The sequence below is a fragment of the Taudactylus pleione genome, unplaced genomic scaffold, assembly GCF_031769625.1.
Source record: "Taudactylus pleione unplaced genomic scaffold, aTauple2 ptg000202l, whole genome shotgun sequence".
NCBI classification, from domain to species: domain Eukaryota; kingdom Metazoa; phylum Chordata; class Amphibia; order Anura; family Myobatrachidae; genus Taudactylus; species Taudactylus pleione.
The window spans coordinates 11,789,112-11,809,355 of NW_028284604.1; positions in this window are offsets into that span (position 1 = coordinate 11,789,112).

The following is a 20,244-nucleotide window of genomic DNA, read 5'->3' on the forward strand; positions in this document are numbered from 1 at the left end:
GTGCTGTAACCCCCAAAGTGCACTCCAAACAAAATAAAAAAATATTTTCTGTGTTTGTGAATTGTGTGCACTGTGGCTGCACGTGCATCAACAAAGGAGCAGCGCCAAGCGTGCGCCTGAGTCCCATAAGTAAAGGGCTGGCTGGCTTGTCCGTTAAAGGGTGCTGTAACCCCCAAAGGGCACTCCAAACAAAATAAAAAAATATTTTCAGTGTTTGTGAATTGTGTGCACTGTGGCTGCACGTGCATCAACAAAGGAGCAGCGCCAATCGTGCACCTGTGTCCCATAAGTAAAGGGCTGGCTGGCTTGTCCGTTAAAGGTGCTGTAACCCCCAAAGGGCACTCCAAACAAAATAAAAAAATATTTTCTGTGTTTGTGAATTGTGTGCACTCTGGCTGCACGTGCATCAACAAAGGAGCAGCGCCAATCGTGCACCTGTGTCCCATTAGTAAAGGGCGAGCTGGCTTGTCCGTTAAAGGGTGCTGTAACCACCAAAGTACACTACAAACAAAATAAAAAATATTTTCTGTGTTTGTGAATTGTGTGCACTGTGGCTGCACGTGCATCAACAAAGGAGCAGCGCCAAGAGTGCGCCTGTGTCCCATAAGTAAAGAGCCGGCTGGCTCATTTCTTAAAGGGTGCTGTAACCCACAGAGTGCACTAGTCTCCAGCAAAAATAAAAAAATATTTTCTGTGTTTGTGTGCGCCTTAGCCGCACGTATATATCAAATCAATATAACATAAATGGAGGACCAAACTTTCTCCGATAAAAATAAAATAGGGAAAGATCAAGAACCACTTCCTCCTAGTGCTGAAGCTGCTGCCACTAGTCATGACATAGACGATAACATGCCATCAACGTCGTCTGCCAAGGCCGATGCCCAATGTCATAGTAGAGTGCACATACAATCCCAAATGACAAAGTTCAGGAAAATGACCTTAAAAAAAACATTTAAATCATCAGAAGAGAAACGTAAACTTGCCAATATGCCATTTATGACACGGAGTGGCAAGGAACGGCTAAGGTCCTTCCCTATGTTCATGACTAGTGGTTCAGCTTCACATGATGATGGAAGCCCTCCTCCCGCTAAAAAAATCAAATGAGTTAAGCTGGCAAAAGCACAGCGAAGAACTGTGCGTTCTAAGAAGATATCACAAATCCCCAAGGAGAGTCCAAGTGTGGTGGTGGTTGCGATGCCTGACCTTCCCAGCACTGGACGGGAAGAGGTGGCTCTTTCCACCATTTGCACGCCCCCTGCAAGTGCTGAAAGGAGCACCCACAGTCCACTTGCTGATATGCAAATTGAAGATGTCACTGTTGAAGTACAACAGGATGAGGATACTGGTGTAGCTGGCGCTGAGGAGGAAGTTGGCGAGGAGGATTCTGATGGTGATGTGGTTTGTTTAAATCAGGCTCCGGGGAGACAGTTGTTGTCCATGGGATGAAAAAGCCAATCATGGTCATGCCAAACATTCCACCTCTTTGGTCTGGCAATATTTCTATCCAAATCCGGACAACAACTGTCTTGCCATATGTACCATATGTAAAGGTGAAATAAGTAGGGGTAGGGACGTTAACCACCTAGGAACATCCTCCCTTATACGGCACCTGCAGCGCGTTCATAAAAAGTTACTGTCAAGTTCAGAAACTTTGGCTAACACTGTAAGCAGTCCAGGGACACCTAAATCCCGTTGTCCTGTTGTATCCAAGCGCCTGCAAACCACACCGTCAACTCCCTCCTCGTCAATTTCCTCCTTAGTCAGGATCGGAAGTAGTCCTGCAGGCCATGTCTCTGGCATGACTGACTCTCCTATCCGGGATTCCTCCGGAGGATCCTGCATTGCTACGCCTACTACTGCCGCTGCTGCTGTTGCTGCTGCAGGGAGTCGTTCATCATCCCAGAGAGGAAGCAGGAACACCACTACTTTTACTAAACAATTGACCCTCCAACAGTCCTTAGCGAGTAGGATGAAGTACGACAGCAGTCATCCTGAAGCAAAACGTATAACTGAGGCCTTGACTGCTATGTTGGTGTTAGACGTGCGTCCGGTATCCGCCATTAGTCCAGTGGGATTTAGACAATTGATGGAGGTAGTGTGTCCCCGGTTCCAAATCCCATCTAGATTCCACCTGACTAGGCAGGCGATACCGAGACTGTACAGAAACGTCACAAAAAGTATCCTCAGTGTCCTGAAAAATGCGGTTGTAACCAATGTCCACTTAACCACGGACATGTGGACAAGTGGAACAGGGCAGACTAAGGACTATATGACTGTGACAGCTCACTGGGTAGATGTATCACCTTACGCAGCAACAACAGCAGCGTCACCAGTAGCAGCATCTCAGAAACGCCAGCTTGTTCCAAGGCAGGCTACGCTGTGTATCACCAGTTTCAGTAAGAGGCACACCGCCGACAACCTCTTAGAGAAACTGAGGGAAATCATCGCCTAGTGGCTTACCCCACTTAGACTCTCCTGGGGATTTGTGATATCTGACAACCAATATTGTGCGGGCATTACATCTGGGCAAATTCCAGCACATACCATGTTTTGCTCACACAATAAACTTGTGCAGAATTTTCTGAAAAGCGACAGGGGCGTGCAGGAGACGCTTTGGGTGGCCCGAAAAATTTCTGGCCACTTTCGCCATTCAGCGACTGCGTGCTGAAGACTGGAGTGCCAGCAAACACTCTTGAACCTGCCCCGCCATTACCTGAAGCAAGAGGTTGTGACGCGGTGGAACTCAACCCTCTATATGCTTCAGAGGATGGAGGAGCAGCAAAAGGCCATTCAAGCCTATACATCCACCTATGACATAGGCAAAGGAGGGGGTATGCACCTGACTCAAGTGCAGTGGAGAATGATTTCCGTGTTGTGCAAGGTTCTCTAGCCCTTTGAACTTGCCACACGTGAAGTCAGTTCAGACACTGCCAGCTTGAGTCAGGTCATTCCCTCATCAGGCTTTTGCAGAAGCAGCTGGAGAAAGTGAAGGAGGAGCTAAGATGGAGCGATTCCACTTGGCATGTGGGACTTGTGGATGAAGCCCTTCATTCGCTTTGCCAGGATTCCAGGGTGGTCAATCTGTTGAAATCAGACCACTACATTTTGGCCACCGTGCTCGATCCTAGGTTTAAAGCCTATGTGGTGTCTCTCTTTCTGGCCGACACAAGCCTGCAGAGGTGCAAAGACCTCCTGGTGAAAACACTGTCAGCTGAAGTGGAACGTGACACGTCAACAGCTCCTTCTTCATTTTCTCTCGCAACTGGGGCTGCCAGGAAACAACTTAGGTATCCTAAGCAACCCGCTGGCGGTGATGCAGGGCAGGCAGGACCAAGTTTGGACATCTGGTCCGGACTGAAGGACCTAGCAACAATTTCTGACATGTCTACTGTCACTGCATATGATACTATCACCATTGACAGAATGGTGGATTACATCGGTGACAGCATCCAAGTAGGCATGTCAGACAGTCCGTACCTGTACTGGCAGGAAAGAGAGGCAATTTGGAGGCCCCTGTACAAACTGGCTCTATTTTACCTGAGTTGCCCCCCCTCCAGTGTGTACTCCGAAAGAGTGTTTAGTGCTGCCGAGAACCTTGTCAGTGAAAGGCGTAGGAGGTTGCTTCCACAGAATGTGGAGAAGATGATGTTCATAAAAATGAATTACCAACTCTTCCAGGGAGACCAGCCTCCAGAACGTACAGAGGGACCTGTGGTGGTGGATTTCAGCGGGGACGAGTTAATAGTCTGTGAGGATGAGGATGTACACAACACTGAAGAGGGTGAGGAATCGGTGGATGAGGAGGATGAGGACGACATCTTGCCTCCGTAGAGCCAGTTTGTGCAGGGACAGATTAATTGCCAGCTTGTTTTGTGGGGGCCCAAACGAACCAATCATTTCAGCCACAGTCGTGTGGCAGACCCTGGCGCTGAAATGATTGGTTTGTTAAAGTGTGCATGTCCTGTTTATACAACATAAGGGTGGATGGGAGGGCCCAAGGACAATTCCATCTTGCACCTCTTTTTTTCTTTGCATTATGTACTGTTTGGGGCCTAGTTTTTCAAACTGCCATCCTGTCTGCCACTGCAGTGCCACTCCTAGATGGGCCACGTGTTTGTGCCGCCCACTCGTGTCGCTTAGCATAGCCTTTTGGACATAAAAACACTATTGTGAGGTGTTCAGAATAGACTGGAAATGAGTGTAAATTAAGGTTATTGAGGTTAATAATAGCATAGAAGCAGAAAAACCAACACATTCTGTGATTTTAGCTGTACTAAATATAAATACCCATGTGTATCAAGAGAATATCTATCAATTACCAGCATCGTCTCGTGGATCGCAGTGTCCGTGACCTCATCACAGTGCGTCTATGCCAGCAGAGGGCTCCCAGACCGTCGTCTAAGGAACCGTTGCTAGGCAGTGTTATTAAACAAGTGTCCTCATACGAGGAAATGTGGTAACGGTGGCCGCGGACCCCTGTCATTCCCAGAGAGGTCGGCTGTAAACAATATACAAATGAATAAATAAAGTGAGCAGTGCACATATATAGAAACGTTTAAAAACAGGTTTAAAAAACAAGTTTAAATAAAAAAGTTTAAAAACAAATGTAGAGAAAACTAAGCAGGGTGCTATTAATTTGAATAAACATGAAACAGGTTCAGTCTCCCATATCCAAATATTCAGAAATACGGAATGACTGAGATAATGAAACCTTTGATTTTTGATGGTTTAAAGTACACAAACTTTGTCTAAGGCACAAATTCTTAAATATATTGTATAAAATTACCTTCAGGCTGTGTATATAAGGTGTATATGAAATATAAATGAATTTAATTTCTGTGCACAAACTTTGCTTGAGCCACAAAATTATTGAAAATACTGTATAACATTACCTGCAGGCTGTGTGTATAAGGTGTATATAACACATAAATGCATTCTGTATGTATATTTGGGTCCCATTCCCAAGATATTTCATTATGATATGCAAATATTCCAAAATATGTAATGTTCCGTTATCCAAAATACCCCTGGTCCCAAGCATTTTGGATATGGGAGACTGAACCTGTAGTCTGCAATATAGCCATCTATCATATGTACTTCTAGAAAACATGGATCAAAATTAACCTACACTGTGTGCCAATACAAGGTATTGTAAAAAATTAGTACACAATAAAGGGATGGTAATCACATAATTATAGACATACATTCCAGGAAAGTTTTACATTGAGCCCTCCAGGGGATACTGTATTAAGAGAAAAAATCCATCGTGTTTCCCTTTTCAGGAGCAATTTTGCCCTATCTCCACCCCTACACAATGGGGGTATGTGGTCTATAATTTTATAGCTCAGGTCTTTTAGTTGGTGCTTGGCTTAACTGAAATGTCGAGCCACTGGTTGTTCACTTATTTTACCTCCAATTGCCGCTTTAATTGCCGAACGGTGGAGAGCCATCCTTTCTTTGAACATTCTGGTGGTCTGTCCAATATAACAAAGACCACAAGGGTAAGTTATCATATATATGACAAATAGCGTTGTACGTGACCATATGTCTAATTTTGAATTCCTTACTGGTATGTGGGTGCTTGAATTTGGAACCCATCTCTAGGTATTTACATGTATTGCAAGAAATGCACCTATAGCATCCGGGCCGTTTAGTAGACGTTGGAATGTTCTTCTAAGATTAGTTATATAACTCTTTACTAGAATATCCTTGAGGTTTCTACATAGTCTATAGCTTACTAAAGGAGATTTATCAAATAGACCGGGAAAGTCTTTATCACTGCGGATGACAGGCCAAAGTGCTTTTGACGCCCTTGGGATCACCAAGCTTGCCAGGGTATATTCTGTAACCAAGGGGATTTTATTGTGGACACTCCGTATGGTCGAATTATTCAATAATGTCATCCTATGCATTTGCATTACTTCCTTTTTTGTAATAGTAATGTCTGTTTGTTATAACCTCTTTTTTCGAACTTAGGGCCTGTTTCAGAACCGCTCGCGAGCGCTATGCGCTCGCAAGCGAGTCGATGGTGGCCCAGTGCGCATGCGCACAACGGAGCCGGCTCCATCATGCGCATGCGCGAGACCCGGATAGCGACGGGCAAACCGTCGCTCCGGGTCTCGTACCAAAGGGGGCGTGCTGTTGATGTTGGGGGAGTGGCTGCCCAAACGGAGGTGTTCCCATATGAACGCTTCCGTTTGGGGCCAGCCCCACTGACATCATGAGTGATGTCAGTGGGAGAGATTTCGGCTCTGTTTGAGCCGAAATCTCTCTCGGGCTTGCAGCGAGACCCTACCACAAGGGTCTCGTCGCAAACCCGATGGTCACGATGATCTTGACCATCGCGACCATCTTCCTGGCCGCTTGCTATAGCTGTGGGTGGTCACCCACAGCTATGCGAGCAGCCAGGAGGCCGCTCTAAAAAAAAATAGCCCGGCCCTGATTCAGAGCGAGCGCTCTGTCTGAGCGTCCAGCTCTGAATCAGGGCCTTAGTAACAATGTTATCAATCTCTGTTTCTACTTCGGAGCAGTTGCTGGTAATGCGTGCTGCACATATCATCTGGGACCTAGCCAGACCTTTTTTCAGTGCTGGAGGATGAAAGCTACTTGCCATACGTAGTGTATTACAGTCCGTAGCCTTAGTGTATAACAATGTCTCACATTTATTGTTGATTAGCTTGATTGCAACATCTAAATAGTTGATGGACGAGGTACTGCTTTCAAAGGTAAATTTAATTGGAGTATTTTGATCGTTAATATTGGTAACCATAGTTCTCAAAGATAATTCATCCCCATTCCAGATCAGTAGTAAATCGTCAATATATCTCACATATAGACATATTCTCAACAATAGCTGGATCTGTAAAGAAAACTCTCCTCTTGAGCAAACATAAATATATTAGCAAAGGAGGGGGCCACATTAGAGCCCATAGCACATCCGCTTCGTTGCAAATAGTACTCACCATTGAATAAAAAATAGTTTCTAGTCAGGGTGAGTTCCAATAGGGTCTATATCCAGGGTGTCAAACTTCACCTTGTGTAGAAATTATCTAGTAGCTTCAATGCCCTCTTTATGCGGTATAACCGTGTATAGGTTCTTGACATCAAGTGTACACAGTAAGGTATTATCCGGAACATGTTCAACACAAGAAAGTTTCTGTAAAAGGGAATTCGCATCCTTTAAAAACGTTTTTTTGTGCCATGACAAACGGCTGTACAAGACTATCAAAAAATTGGGAGATAGGTTGATAAAGAGACCCCCTGGCAGAAATGATAGGTCTGCCAGGGGGTTTGGTCTGGTCCTTGTGGATCTTGGGCACAGTATAAAGTAGTGGAACCAGTATTACAGTATAAAGTAGTGGAGTTTGTGTTAATAATTTAATAATTTTAGGTTCCAGCATTTTGTTCTTTTGGGCTTGTAAAAGAATGTTATCCAATTCCTTTTTTCCATTGGATCACTACTAAAACATTCATTTGTATTGTGGTATGACAATTGTCTATCAATCTCATCTTGGTAATCTTGTAGGATTTGGATTACTATGGCTCCCCCTTTATCCGCAGAGCGGATAATAGAGGAATCCTGTGATAATGTTTTTAGGGCTTTCTGTTCCTCTGGAGAAAGATTGTGATAGACTTTGGGCTGAGCCTGTAAGAACCGGTGGACCGAATCATCCATCAGCCTGGAAAACGTTTTCATCGAGGAATTGCTAGACGGATCAAAATTGGAGGTAGAATGTTTTTTTAAAAAGGATGTAAATAGTGAGAGGAGTTCCTCAGTTTCCAGGTTTGTTTGATATTGAAAATACTCTTTATGTCTCAGGGTGCATGCAAATTTGTAATTATCAAGTTTCCAGTCAAAATCATTATGGTTATTGGTTGGAACAAAGGCCAACCCTTTATTAAGAACTCTTGCTTCAATGTCTGTAATAATTCTTGTTGAAAGATTAAAGCTCAAGTTTTCTTCATGGTTGTTTTTACAGAGCCTTTTACTCTGACTGCCACATCTTGTGGGTTTAATGGTGGTAAATCTCCCTGTTTCCTGGTAATCACCCCTAAAGGGATGGACCGCGGAGTTATAGGCTCATCTGAATCCTGTACTTGGAAATCACTATCACTCTGTGGTGACCCTGGGTCTTTTCTTAATTTTTGTTTTCTATTTCTCCAATTTGAGCGGTTTCTAGGGGGACCTGTTGAAGTTTGTCCGAAACCACTGAGCCAGCGGTATACCCGCTTTTCTTCATAGTCTGAAGTTACTGTGGCCCACTTTCCTTTTTTGTATTTCAATAAATATTTTTTATACTGGTCACATTGAGTTGTTAATTTATTCCAGAGTTGTTGGTAAGTACCATCACCCAAAATTCTTTTATTTTTTTTGTGTATAAGCATAAATTTTGGATTTAACATTTTTGAGTTCTTTTCCCGATTCCTCCATAACTAAAATCATAAGGTCCAGACTACATTTATGTAAAATTGCTACCCACCTACGGCAGAATTCTGCACTATTACGTCCTATTGTTGGACAATTCTTTACTGTAAAACCACGGGGTATTAGCTTAGCTCTAAAATAGTCGGAAAAAGTGCTGCCGTGCAATAAACAGTAAATTTCTTTCCTTTTTAATTTGATACGGTAATTATATATGTCTTCAGCAGAGTTAGCATCCTGTAGTGTAGTCTCACTTGATTGAAATAGTATTGCAGAAATCTCTGCTTCTGAGAAACTTAACGTCTCTCCAATTGGTAAATCCAAATTAACAAAGGACAACGGGTCACAGTCAGGGTTTACTGGTTCTATGTTTCTTAAAGTGCAAGTGCTAAAAAAATCAAAGAAGTGCAAGTTTGTTCCACTGCTTAGAAAGTCTTTCCAATTGCCAGCAGGAAAAGATACAAAAGTGCTTGTGCAAAGAGATTGTGCAAAGTGCAAGTGAACTGTGCAAGAGAAATCTTCAATGTATCATTGGAAGAATCTAATTTCTTCGGTGCCTCCACTCTTTAGGGCTGAAGCTCAGTCCAAAACACATCAACACATGTAGAGGGGCACTCACGATAAAGGATATTATGCCGGGGTGCCATCCATTAATAATAATATACACAGGAGGACCCCTGTGAACCAGCGATCAGGCGGCACTCAGCGGACTTCAAAACATAACGTGTAGTTTATTCCATAAATCGACGTTTCAAGACCAAAGAAGTCTTTTCATCAGGATATACATTAAACAAATATTGCAGACTATCATGTGTATTCAAATTAATAGCACTCTGCTTAGTTTTCTCTACATTTGTTTTTAAACTTGTTTCTTTAAACTTGTTTTTCAAACCTGTTTTTAAACTGTTTTATATATATTTGCACTGCTCACTTTATATATTTATTTGTATATTGTTTACAGCCGACCTCTCTGGAAATGACAGGGGTCTGCGGCCACCGTTACCACATTTCCTCGTATGAGGACACTTGTTTACTAACACTGCCTAGCAACTGTTCCCTAGACGACGGTCTGGGAGCCCTCTGCTGGAATAGACTCACTGTGATGAGGTCACGGACACTGCGCTCCACAAGATGACGCTGGTAATTGAACGCAGTCGTTGATAGATCTTCTTTTGATACACATGGGTATTTAGGTAAGCACATTTTTGTTTTATTTGTTTAATGTATATCCTGATGAAAAGACTCCTTTGGTCTTGAAACGTCGATTTATGGAATAAACTACATGTTATGTTTTGAAGTCCGCTGAGTCCCGCCTGATCCCTGGTTCACAGGGGTCCTCCTGTGTATATCATTATAAATGGATGGCACCCCGGCATAATATCCTTTATTGTGAGTGCCCTCTACATGTGCATCCTGACATGCTGCAGCAGGTTGTTGATGGGGCAGGGCCAAGCAGTTTGCATCATTAGGCTCCGACCCTCTCCATAGACCCTCAAATCGTGGCATTATGCTACAAGGGGGGCGTGGCTACGACGTGTAGGAGAAAAAATAAACGCATTTAGTTTCTCAGGTGGGTTCTGAGTACTCGGGTGTGCTAATGGCAGCACCCGTGGTACTGATACTAGAGGCAGGGCGGAAGGAGGAACCGCTGTCATGCTGCTGCTCCTCTGACATTGCTGCTCCTCTGGCATTAGGAGTGTGTGCATTGTGCCAGGAGCAGGAGGAGCGGAGCCCATCAGTCTTCAGCACTGCTGCAGTGATTGTACCTGGATGACGCTGTGCAGTGTCATCTGGAGTTTTCAGTTACTCCCAAGTCCCAGAGCCTGAGCAGACAGGCAAGGACGCTAGGGGGCGATCGCTCCAATCGCCCCCCCTGGATCCACCACTGCGGGGAGCGGCTCAGTGCAGGAACCTGTGCCAGTAAGAGGAGGACTGTCAGAGCCTAAGTCTGACCCCACAGGCGGCGCTGAGGTTGGGGGAGGAGACTGAGGAAGTGCATTTCAGCGATATCTGTGAGGGAGAGAGCAGCATCATATTATAAATCGGAGCTACAGGTCACTTAAAGTGCAAACATTCATAGCTGCAGCAGTCTTGAAATCTGACACAAAGTAAATAAAAGATAGAAAAAAACCCATTCTGCATCACCTTAGTATTGCCCCATAGATTATTCTATTCATACAGACTTATACAGAGCAAAGCAGAAGTGATCCTACTCTCAGACACCAGGGGCTTACATGTAAGTGCACTAGCTTTTATAAGCAGACATCAAACAAAGATCTGTTGAACTATCTGGGAGCATCACTAACTGAGATCTAGTAATATTCAATGCAGCAATAACTTGAAGTTACAGTTATCAACAAAAGCGTCAATTAAATTGAGTGGATATAACTAAATCTAATCCAGGGCATCATAATGTATACTTTTTCACTGATTTAGTTTGTTTTTTTTATATATGTAGCACTTTATACACTTTTTATTATACCTCCTACTTATGTAGGACTTAACACATAGGCTGTCTTTATTATTCTTTAACCCTCATTTTAAATCTCACCCTAGTGTGATGCCATGGGGCGGTTCTGCTGGGTTGGCCTAGGGGGTCCCGTGCCCTATATTTGTTCCATAGGAGTGTTAGGGACCTGCCTGGTAGAGGTCACCTGGATGCGGTGGGCAGGCCCATAATTATGGCCATTATTATGCAAAGAACCTCTTTGATGCTATTTAGCAGTTATATTATTAGGTTCAGCAAGGTTAGAGTGTACACTTGCATTTGTCTCTTTGTGCTTGCAGCACTACAAGTCTGAGCAGGTAGCACCTCACATTGTGCTTAGGGTGTGCAATCTAGGTCCCCTCCCCCTATGTATCTCTAGTTGCTTCAGCATTTAATCTTTAGTAGCAAAACATTTTGTTAAAGATCAAATATTCTGCTGCTTAACAAACTAAAGTAGATTTTGGAGCAAAATATAAGGGAACTTAGCCCATCGAGAAGTGGCATTGGATTGGCTCAAGATTATCAATTTAAGTACCACCCATCTGGAATAAAGGAGCAAAATCATCCCCCACCATTCTCCTTTCATCCGTTAATCACATGTGTGCACCTTCGTAGCACGGCTATGCATATAGATAAGTCACCAGCTATGTAGACTGTCATCTGTAATTGGTTCATAACTTTGAAGCTTTAAAGTATTTTTTATTAATCATTTAAAATATTGAGGGGTATTACCTATCCAATTAGCTAAACAAGTATTGATAGTGTGGAGGTTAGGTTAAGCTCTTATTAGAACCAACAAACAGTAACTAGGTTGTATAATTTAGAATCTAAATTGGGTTTTGGACTGTATGCAATTGTTTTGTGGATGCAAAATATAATAGGAGTTTGTTTGATACTGAATATTGTAGTTAATGTTCTTGCTTTTCTGTGTAATATATGCATTATATGATTGAGTATTCCTTAAATGCCTTTTATTTCATAGGATTTACATCCTAAAGTAATCCAGTATAATAAAGCATATATTCCGTTGTTCTCTGTGTGTTGTCCATATTGAAGTTGGTAACACGTTAGCCCTTTTCACACACTTTTAACCAAAATTAGGGGTTCTCCAAAGCCAGCCCCTGATGATTTGATGACTAATATCAAAGACTTGGGTGGAGGCACCGCAGAACACCTAGACAAGAGGAGACCTGAACCACGGACATAGTAACCCATGCAAATACCAGGTGAGCAAGGGTTACACTCTCAATACATTCCCCTGGACCAATCTGCAGCATTTCATACTATGGACCAACCTTTCCTCTTTCAGACACTCCAGTCCTTTGCTCCTAACGATTCTGCTCTTTCCTGGTTGTTGTCCTCCCTCTCTATCAGTTATTTCTCAGTCACCTTCTCTTACTCGACCTCTCCTATCTCCGTCTACCTGTAGGTGTTTCCCAAGGGTCTGTTCTTGGCCCCCTTCTCTTCTCTCTTTACACTTCCTCCCTTGGAGAGTTTATCAGCTCCTTTGGCCTCCATTACCACCTATATATTGATGACACCCAAATTTACCTCCTCTCCACTAACCTCTCTCCCTATGTTCTCTCTCTTGTCTCTAAATGTCTTTCTGCTGTCTCTTTCTGGCAGTGGTGTAACTAGGGTATTTAGAGCCCAGGGCAAATTTTAAAATGGCGTCCCCTCCCCCAATGGGCGGGGTCACTTGACAATGGGGCGTGTCAATAGGACACATAAACCCTTTCTCGTCACTCTTAACATTCCTTTCCATATGCACCTTAACCCCTGTAGTGCTCCTTATACAGTCCACCCTATGCAGTGCCCCCAGTAGTGGTCCATCTTATGCAGGCCCCCAGTAGTGCCTCTTGTACAGTACCCCCAGTAGTGGTGCCCCTTCTGCAGCTCCCCATTAGTTCCCCTTATACAGTACCCCCAGTAGTGGTTCCCCTTGTGCAGCTCCCCATTAGTTCCCCTTATACAGTGCCCCCAGTAGTGGTCCCTCTTATGCAGGCCCCCAGTTGTGCCCCTTATACAGTGCCCCCAGTAGTAATCCCCCTTATGCAGCCCCCCAGTAGTAGACCCCCCTTATGCAGTGCCCATTATATAGTGTCCCCAGTAGTAGACCCCCCCTTATGCAGTGCCCATTATATAGTCCCTCCACTAGCAGTCCCCCCATGCAGTGCCCCCAGTAGTAGTCTACCCCTATGCAGTGCCCTATATATAGTGCCCCCAGTAGTAATCTCCCCAGTAGTGGTCCCTGATGGAGTGCCCCAGTAGTAGTCCCCCCAATTAGTCCCCCCAGTAGTGGTCCCCCCAGTGTTGCCCCCAATTAGTGCCCCCAGTAGAGGTTCCCCCCAGTGGTGCACCCCAATTACTGCCCCCAGTAGAGGTTCTCCCCAGTGGCGCCCTCAATTACTGCCCCCAGTAGAGGGTGCCCCCAATTACTGCCCCCAGTAGAGGTACCCCCCCTCCCAATACATAGTAAAAAAATAAACAATTTATAAAAAACATACCTGCATCCACGCTCCTGCTCCGGCTCCCGGCACCGCAACGTCCGCACGTCAGCCCTCCCGGCTGGCGCGCTCTGCATTATGGGAGAAACGTCATGACATCATGACGTCTCTCCCATTACCCACTGCAGGAGCCGGACGGAAGCCCGGCTCTTGCAGTGAGCGCTGCAGCAGCCATTGAGAGTCTATCTGGCTGCTGTTTACACACATCTCTGCCAGCACTGGCGGAGATGTGTGTGCAGCAGCAGCAGCCAATGAGAGTCTGTCTGACTCTCATTGGCTGCTGAATAACACACACATCGCTGCCATGCTGGCGGCGATGTGTGTTAGCACAGCTTGAGCCCGCCTGCCACCCTCCTCCTGGCGCTATTGGGCAAGCGCTCAGGGGGGGGGGGGAAGGGGCTCAGCTGTGCAGCACAGGACCGGCGCTGGGAAGCCTAGCACCGGTCCTGTGTAAATGTGTAGCACTGACCGCACTCACTGTGGTCGGCGCTACACTGGCTAACTAGGGTGGGCCGGTACCATGGCCGGCGGTGCCACCGGTCCCGCGGTGCCCAGGGCACGCACCCTGCTCGCCCTGCCCTAGTTACGCCACTGCTTTCTGGATACCACAGTGATTTCTCAAACTCAATATACAATATCTAAACCAAACTTATTGCATTCCTCACCATCTAGGATCCCCTCACCTCTCCCACTCTCACTATCTGTCTTTTGATATCACCACACTCACCTCACCTTAGCCTCTCAAGTTTGCCATCTGGGCATCAATCTTGATACCTCTTTTTTCCTTTCCTCCCCACATTTAGTCTATCTCACAATCTTGCTGTTTTCACCTTCATAATATCTTTAAAGCCCTCATATGTTCCACTCCCTCCTAAATTTCGGACCTAATTTCTGTCCATACTCCATCCAGATGTCTCTTCTCTACTAACTGCTGCATAACTTCCACTCTCTGATCACCTCCTCTCACTCCCGCATCCAAGATTCTCCCTTGCCCGGACATCGGCACCCCCGACTGCAAACATGTTATACTTTTTCTTTTATGCAAAGAGGGGGTCTGGCCATACCTCCCTGAGTTGGCCATGCCTCCTCCCATTACCAGGGCACGGCAGAGAAGTTGGCATCCCTGCCAGTACTGTCAGCATCAGCATCGTTTTTTCAGCTACCAGAGCAGTTCTGATAGCTGGAAGTTAGATACCCGCACAGAGGCATCATTGTTTCCAGCTGCTGGAATGCATAAACCGGAAGTTCAGACGTCTGTGCAGCGGACTGAGGGACTGATTCAGAGACGGACGCTCTGAACGAGCGCTCGCTCTGAATCAGGGCGGTTTTTTTTTGTTCGGCCTCCTGGCCGCTCGCATAGCTGTGGGTGACCACCCACAGCTATAGCGAGCAGCCAGGTTGATGGTCACGATGGTCAAGACCATCGGTCTCATCGGGCTTGAGATGAGACCCTTGTGGTAGGGTCTCATGGCCGCAAGCCCCAGAGAGCTTTCGGCTCTAACAGAGCCGGAAGCTCTCCCACTGACATCACTGGTGATGTCAGTGGTGCCGCCCCCAAACGGCAAGCGTTCATATGGGAACGCCTCCGTTTGGCCGGCCACCCCCCAGCCCGCTCACCAAACAGGACGAGCTGTCACTCACCATCGACAGCTCGCCCCCTTTGGTGCAAGACCCGGAGCGACGGAGCACCCGTCGCTAGCCGGGTCTCGCTCATGCACACGATGGAGCTGGCTCCGTTGTGCGCATGCCCAGTGGGCAAACATCGACCTGGTTGCGAGTGCTCAATAATTGCAGGCACAGAAACAGACAAATCTCAGGTGCACAACTCCAAATTATTAATAATATATATAAATGCAATAAAAGTTTGCAATCAATAGAGGTTTTTAGCATAATCATGGCCAAGGTTATGGGCCTACCCACCATATCCAGGTAACCTCTTTCGGGTGGGTCCCTAACATACTAGGGTTCAAATCCAGAGTGCAGGACCCCCCAAAACTGCCCAGCCAAGCCGCCCCAGGGAACCACCATAGTAAGAAAAGTGCAGTGTAAAGAGATAGTTAGGAGCAGCTGCAGCTGCATATAAAGAATGAAAATAAAAAAGTGAAGTACATATATATAAACACACACAGTGAAGGGTTAAAATGTGTTATAAAGGAAAATGTGTTATAATGCGGTGCCCTGAGACAGATTAACCAACGCAATCCAGGGGGACCCACACCCCAAAAATTAGTCTCATCAGGTAGCACCTCCCATCATATATATAGTCAGGTTGTGCAGTCCAGAAATCTTTCCCATATGCTCCATTTAATGTGCTTTATTGCACTTCTGAAGGAAAATAGACGCCCTCATTCTGGATTAGCACCCTTCCTTATTGGTTTAAAAGCATGGAGTATGGTAATGTGTATGCCATACTTGCCAACTCTCCCTCATTGTCAGGGAGACTCCCTGAAATAGCAGCAATCTCCCTGTCTCCCTGAAGAGTCTACCAATCTCCCTCATTTCATCTTACTCCCATTATGACACTGTTATATAAAAGAAAAAAATAGATATATACATTCAAATGGGATCATTAGTATAATTTCCCTGCATTGGCTATAGGGCACAATGATCACTATGGTTACATGTATCTTCTGAGAAGTATTAGTGTGTTTTCATCAATAAGTAGATCTTACTAACTGCTTTGGGGCTCATTTACCTGTGGATGTAAATCAATTTTATGACACGACTCTCAGATGTCTAAGTACACGCCCACTTTACCGCCACGCTCATAGGTGCTGCTTTCACAATCTCCCTGAAATGTTTTTTCAAAAGTAGGCAAGTATGGTGTATGCACACTGTATTAGGCACAATTCTAGATAAGTCCTACAAGATATATACTGTAGTGCAACTTTGGTTCATTTTTGGGGGTGTGGGTCCCCCTTAATTGCGTTGGTTAATCTGTCTCAGGGCACCGCATTATAACACATTTTCCTTTATAACACATTTTAACCCTTCACTGTGTGTGTTTATATATATGTACTTCACTTTTTTATTTTCATTCTTTATATGCAGCTGCAGCTGCTCCTAACTATCTCTTTACACTGCACTTTTCTTACTATGGTGGTTCCCTGGGGCAGTTTGGCTTGTCATATTCTGATATACCAAATCAATACTTTAATGTTTTTTATTTTAATCTATGATGTTTCTACTTAATATTTTAACATGATTTGTCAGAGAGAGAGAGAAAACAGAGAGAAGGGGATGGAGAGAGAATGGGAGAAAGAAAAGAGAGAGGGGCCTATTCATCAACACTAAATTAACGTTTTTAAGGACATTTTCCTTAAACAACATTATTTTAGTATTCATGAAGCCACTTAGCACAGGAGATATCACTGATATCTCCTTGCTAAGTCCCCCTGCATTAATTTCCACACTTCCCATACATTAGTATGGGGATGTGGAAATTATGGTATTCATCAAATTCCGAAAATTATGAATTTTCGGAATTTGATGGAGGTACTATCCGCCACTGTGAGGTGGCGAATAGCAGGTGAAACTTACCTTCCAGCTTGACAGGTCCCCTGGCGTCTTCCTCCGGCGCTCTGGTGTGTCCTCTGCCCCCGGAGGCTGGTCGGACACTGTGTTCTCCCTGCAGAACACAATAAAGACTAGAAAAAAAAAAAAACTTTTTTTTTCTAATCTGTACTGTGGTCTTCTGGGAGACCATGTGACAGACCAGCAGGTCAGAGCCGGAGGCTGCTGCGCGGACAGGTAAGTGCTGAAGGAGGGGGAAGGTGAGCGGGGGAGAGGGGGGCAGGTGAGCGGAGGGGGGGCACAAACTTACTGCATGTGTAGGCAGTGCTGCGCATGCGCTGGGTTAACCAATTTAACAGCGCATGCGCAGCACTGTTTCCAGCTGCGGTAAATTAGTGTAGACAGGGATTACTATCTAGTTCCTGAAAAGCTGTCATCGCAAAAATGACAGCTTTTCGGAATAGATAGTTATAGGGAGGAGGAATGATGAATTCCTCTGGTAATTAGGTAGAACTCCATGCGAGTTCTAAACCTAATTACCTCCAGGGAAAGTTTAGTAATGATGAATAGGCCCCAGAGAGAGAGAAGATTTTGAAATACACTTACCAGCCACTGTCAGTGGTGAAGATGCAGGTTGTCACCAGTCACAGCAGGCAGAATGCTGACAGGATCTGGGAGCAGGTCCCACACAACATCCATGCAGGCTCATGTGCTTTGTTCAGCACTCAATTCATCCAGACTGTGGCAGCCTTTGCAATCAATTCTCAAAGCTAGTTGCAGCTCTGGTCAAAGTGTGAATAACGACTAAAATGGCTCTGAATACCTTGAAACATGTTGACTGGTCGCCTTGGAAGAGAGGCAAAGCCATGACGCTTCGTGTGGAAGGGTATACCTATGAAAAAATTGCAAAGAGGTTGGGCGGTGGGGCAACAAAGTCAGGTGTAAGGAAACTCTGCATAAGGGTTGCGAGCAGTGGATCGACGAAATCGGCCGCAAGAACTGGGAGAAATCCCATGCTTACAAAACAAGATGAGCGCAGAATCTGTCACCTGGCCCTGCAAGGTCTGCAAAAGTCATCAACAACATAATGAAAATATCTGGTGTCCAAGTTTGTGACCGAACCATACGAAAAAAACTTTGTGACAATGGTTTGTGAGCTAGGACCCTGAGAATGAAGCCATATCTAAACCAGAAACAGCGGCAGAAACGTATAGATTGGGCTCTGGCACACAATGAGTGGACAGAAGAAGACTGGGAAAAGATTATTTGGAGTGATGAGACCAAAATCAGCATCTTCGGGAGTGATGGAGTGAAATTTGTTCGGCGTCGGCCTGGGGAAGATCTTTTGCCCGAGTGCACCACGGCAACTATGAAGTGCCCAGTGAGTGTGATGGTGTGGGGCTGCATGGCCAGCCACTGTGTGGGATGTTTGGCTGTAGTTGATGGCAATATCAATGCCAAAAAGTATCAAGAACCAGTGCTGGAGGCGAAACTGTTGCCCACAATCGAGGATTTGTTCAATATTGACCCACGGAAGTGTATCTTTCTGCAGGATGGAGCGCCATACCACACCGCCAACAGTTCCATGAAGTGGTTCGGTGATCACCAAATCACTGTCTTGCCTTGGCCAGGAAATAGTCCGGATTTAAATCCGATAGAAAATCTTTGGTCAAGGCTTAAAGTGCTGGTATCACGAAAAAATCCAAATTACAAGAGAGAGCTGGTTGAAGCCATAATCCAGGCCTGGTACCACGTGATTTCACCTGAAGATCTGGGACGTCTGGTTCACTCAATGCCTCAACTAATCAAAGCTGTTCTTAAAAACAGAGGATATCCAATGAAATATTAATTTTGTGTATTGCTGAAATTCCATATTTTTTTCTGTAATAATAGCATACAGTGCATCCGGAAAGTATTCACTACGCTTCTCTTTTTCCACATTTTGTTATGTTACAGCCTTATTCCAAAATGGAATAAATTATTTTTTGTCCTCAAAATTCTACACACAATACCCCATAATGACAACGTGTAAAAAGTTTTTTTGCGATTTTTGCAAATTTAATAAAAAATAAATAAATAAGAAATCACATGTACATAAGTATTCACAACCTTTGCTCAATACTTTGTTGAGGCACCTTTGGCAGCAATTACAGCCTCAAGTATTTTTGTATATGATGCCACAAGCTTGGCACACCTATCTTTGTGCAGTTTCGCCCATTCCTCTTTGCAGCACCTCTCAAGCTCCATCAGGTTGGATGGGAAGCGTCAGTGCACATCCATTTTCAGATCTTTCCAGAGATGTTCAATTGAATTCAAGTCTGGGCTCTGGCTGGGCCACTCAAGGACATTCACAGAGTTGTCCTGAAGCCACTCCTTTGATATCTTAGCTGTGTGCTTAGGGTCGTTGCCCATCTGAAGGATGAACCGTCACCCCAGTCTGAGGTCAAGAGCGCTCTGGAGCAGGTTTTCATCCAGGATGTCTCTGTACATTGCTGCATTCATCTTTCCCTCTATCCTGACTAGTCTCCTAGTTCCAGCCGCTGAAAAATATTCCCACAGCATGATGCTGCTACCACCATGTTTCACTGTAGGGATGGTATTGGCCTGGTGATGAGCAGTGCCTGGTTTCCTCCAAACATAACGCCTGCATTCACACCAAAGAGCTAAATTTTTGTCTTATCATGGTCTGAGAGTCCTTCAGGTGCATTTTGGCAAACTCCAGGGGGGCTGCCATGTGCTTTTTTACTAAGGAGTGGCTTTCATCTGGCCACTCTATCATACAGGCCTAATTGGTGGATTGCTGCAGAGATGTTTGTACTTCTGGAAGGTTCTCCTCTCTCCACAGAGGAATGCTGTAGCTCTGACAGAGTGACTATCAGGTTCTTGGTCACCTCCCTGACTAGGGCCCTTCTCCCCCGATCGCTCAGTTTAGACGGCCGGCCAACTCTAGGAAGAGTCCTGGTGGTTCCAAACTTCTTCTACTTACTGATGATGGAGGTCACTGTGCGCATTGGGACCTTCAAAGCACCAAATATTTTTCTGTACCCTTCCCCAGATTTGTGCCTCAAGACAATCCTGTCTCTGAGGTCTACAGACAATTCCTTGGACTTCATGCTTGGTTTGTGCTCTGACATGCACTGTCAAGTGTGGGACCTTATATAGACAGGTGTATGCCACAGGTGGACTCCAATTAAGCTGTAGGAACATCTCAAGGATGATCAGTGGAAACAGGATGCACCTGTTTTGAGCTTCATAGCAAAGGCCGTGAATACTTATGTGAATACTTATGTACATGTGATTTCTTAGTGTTTCTT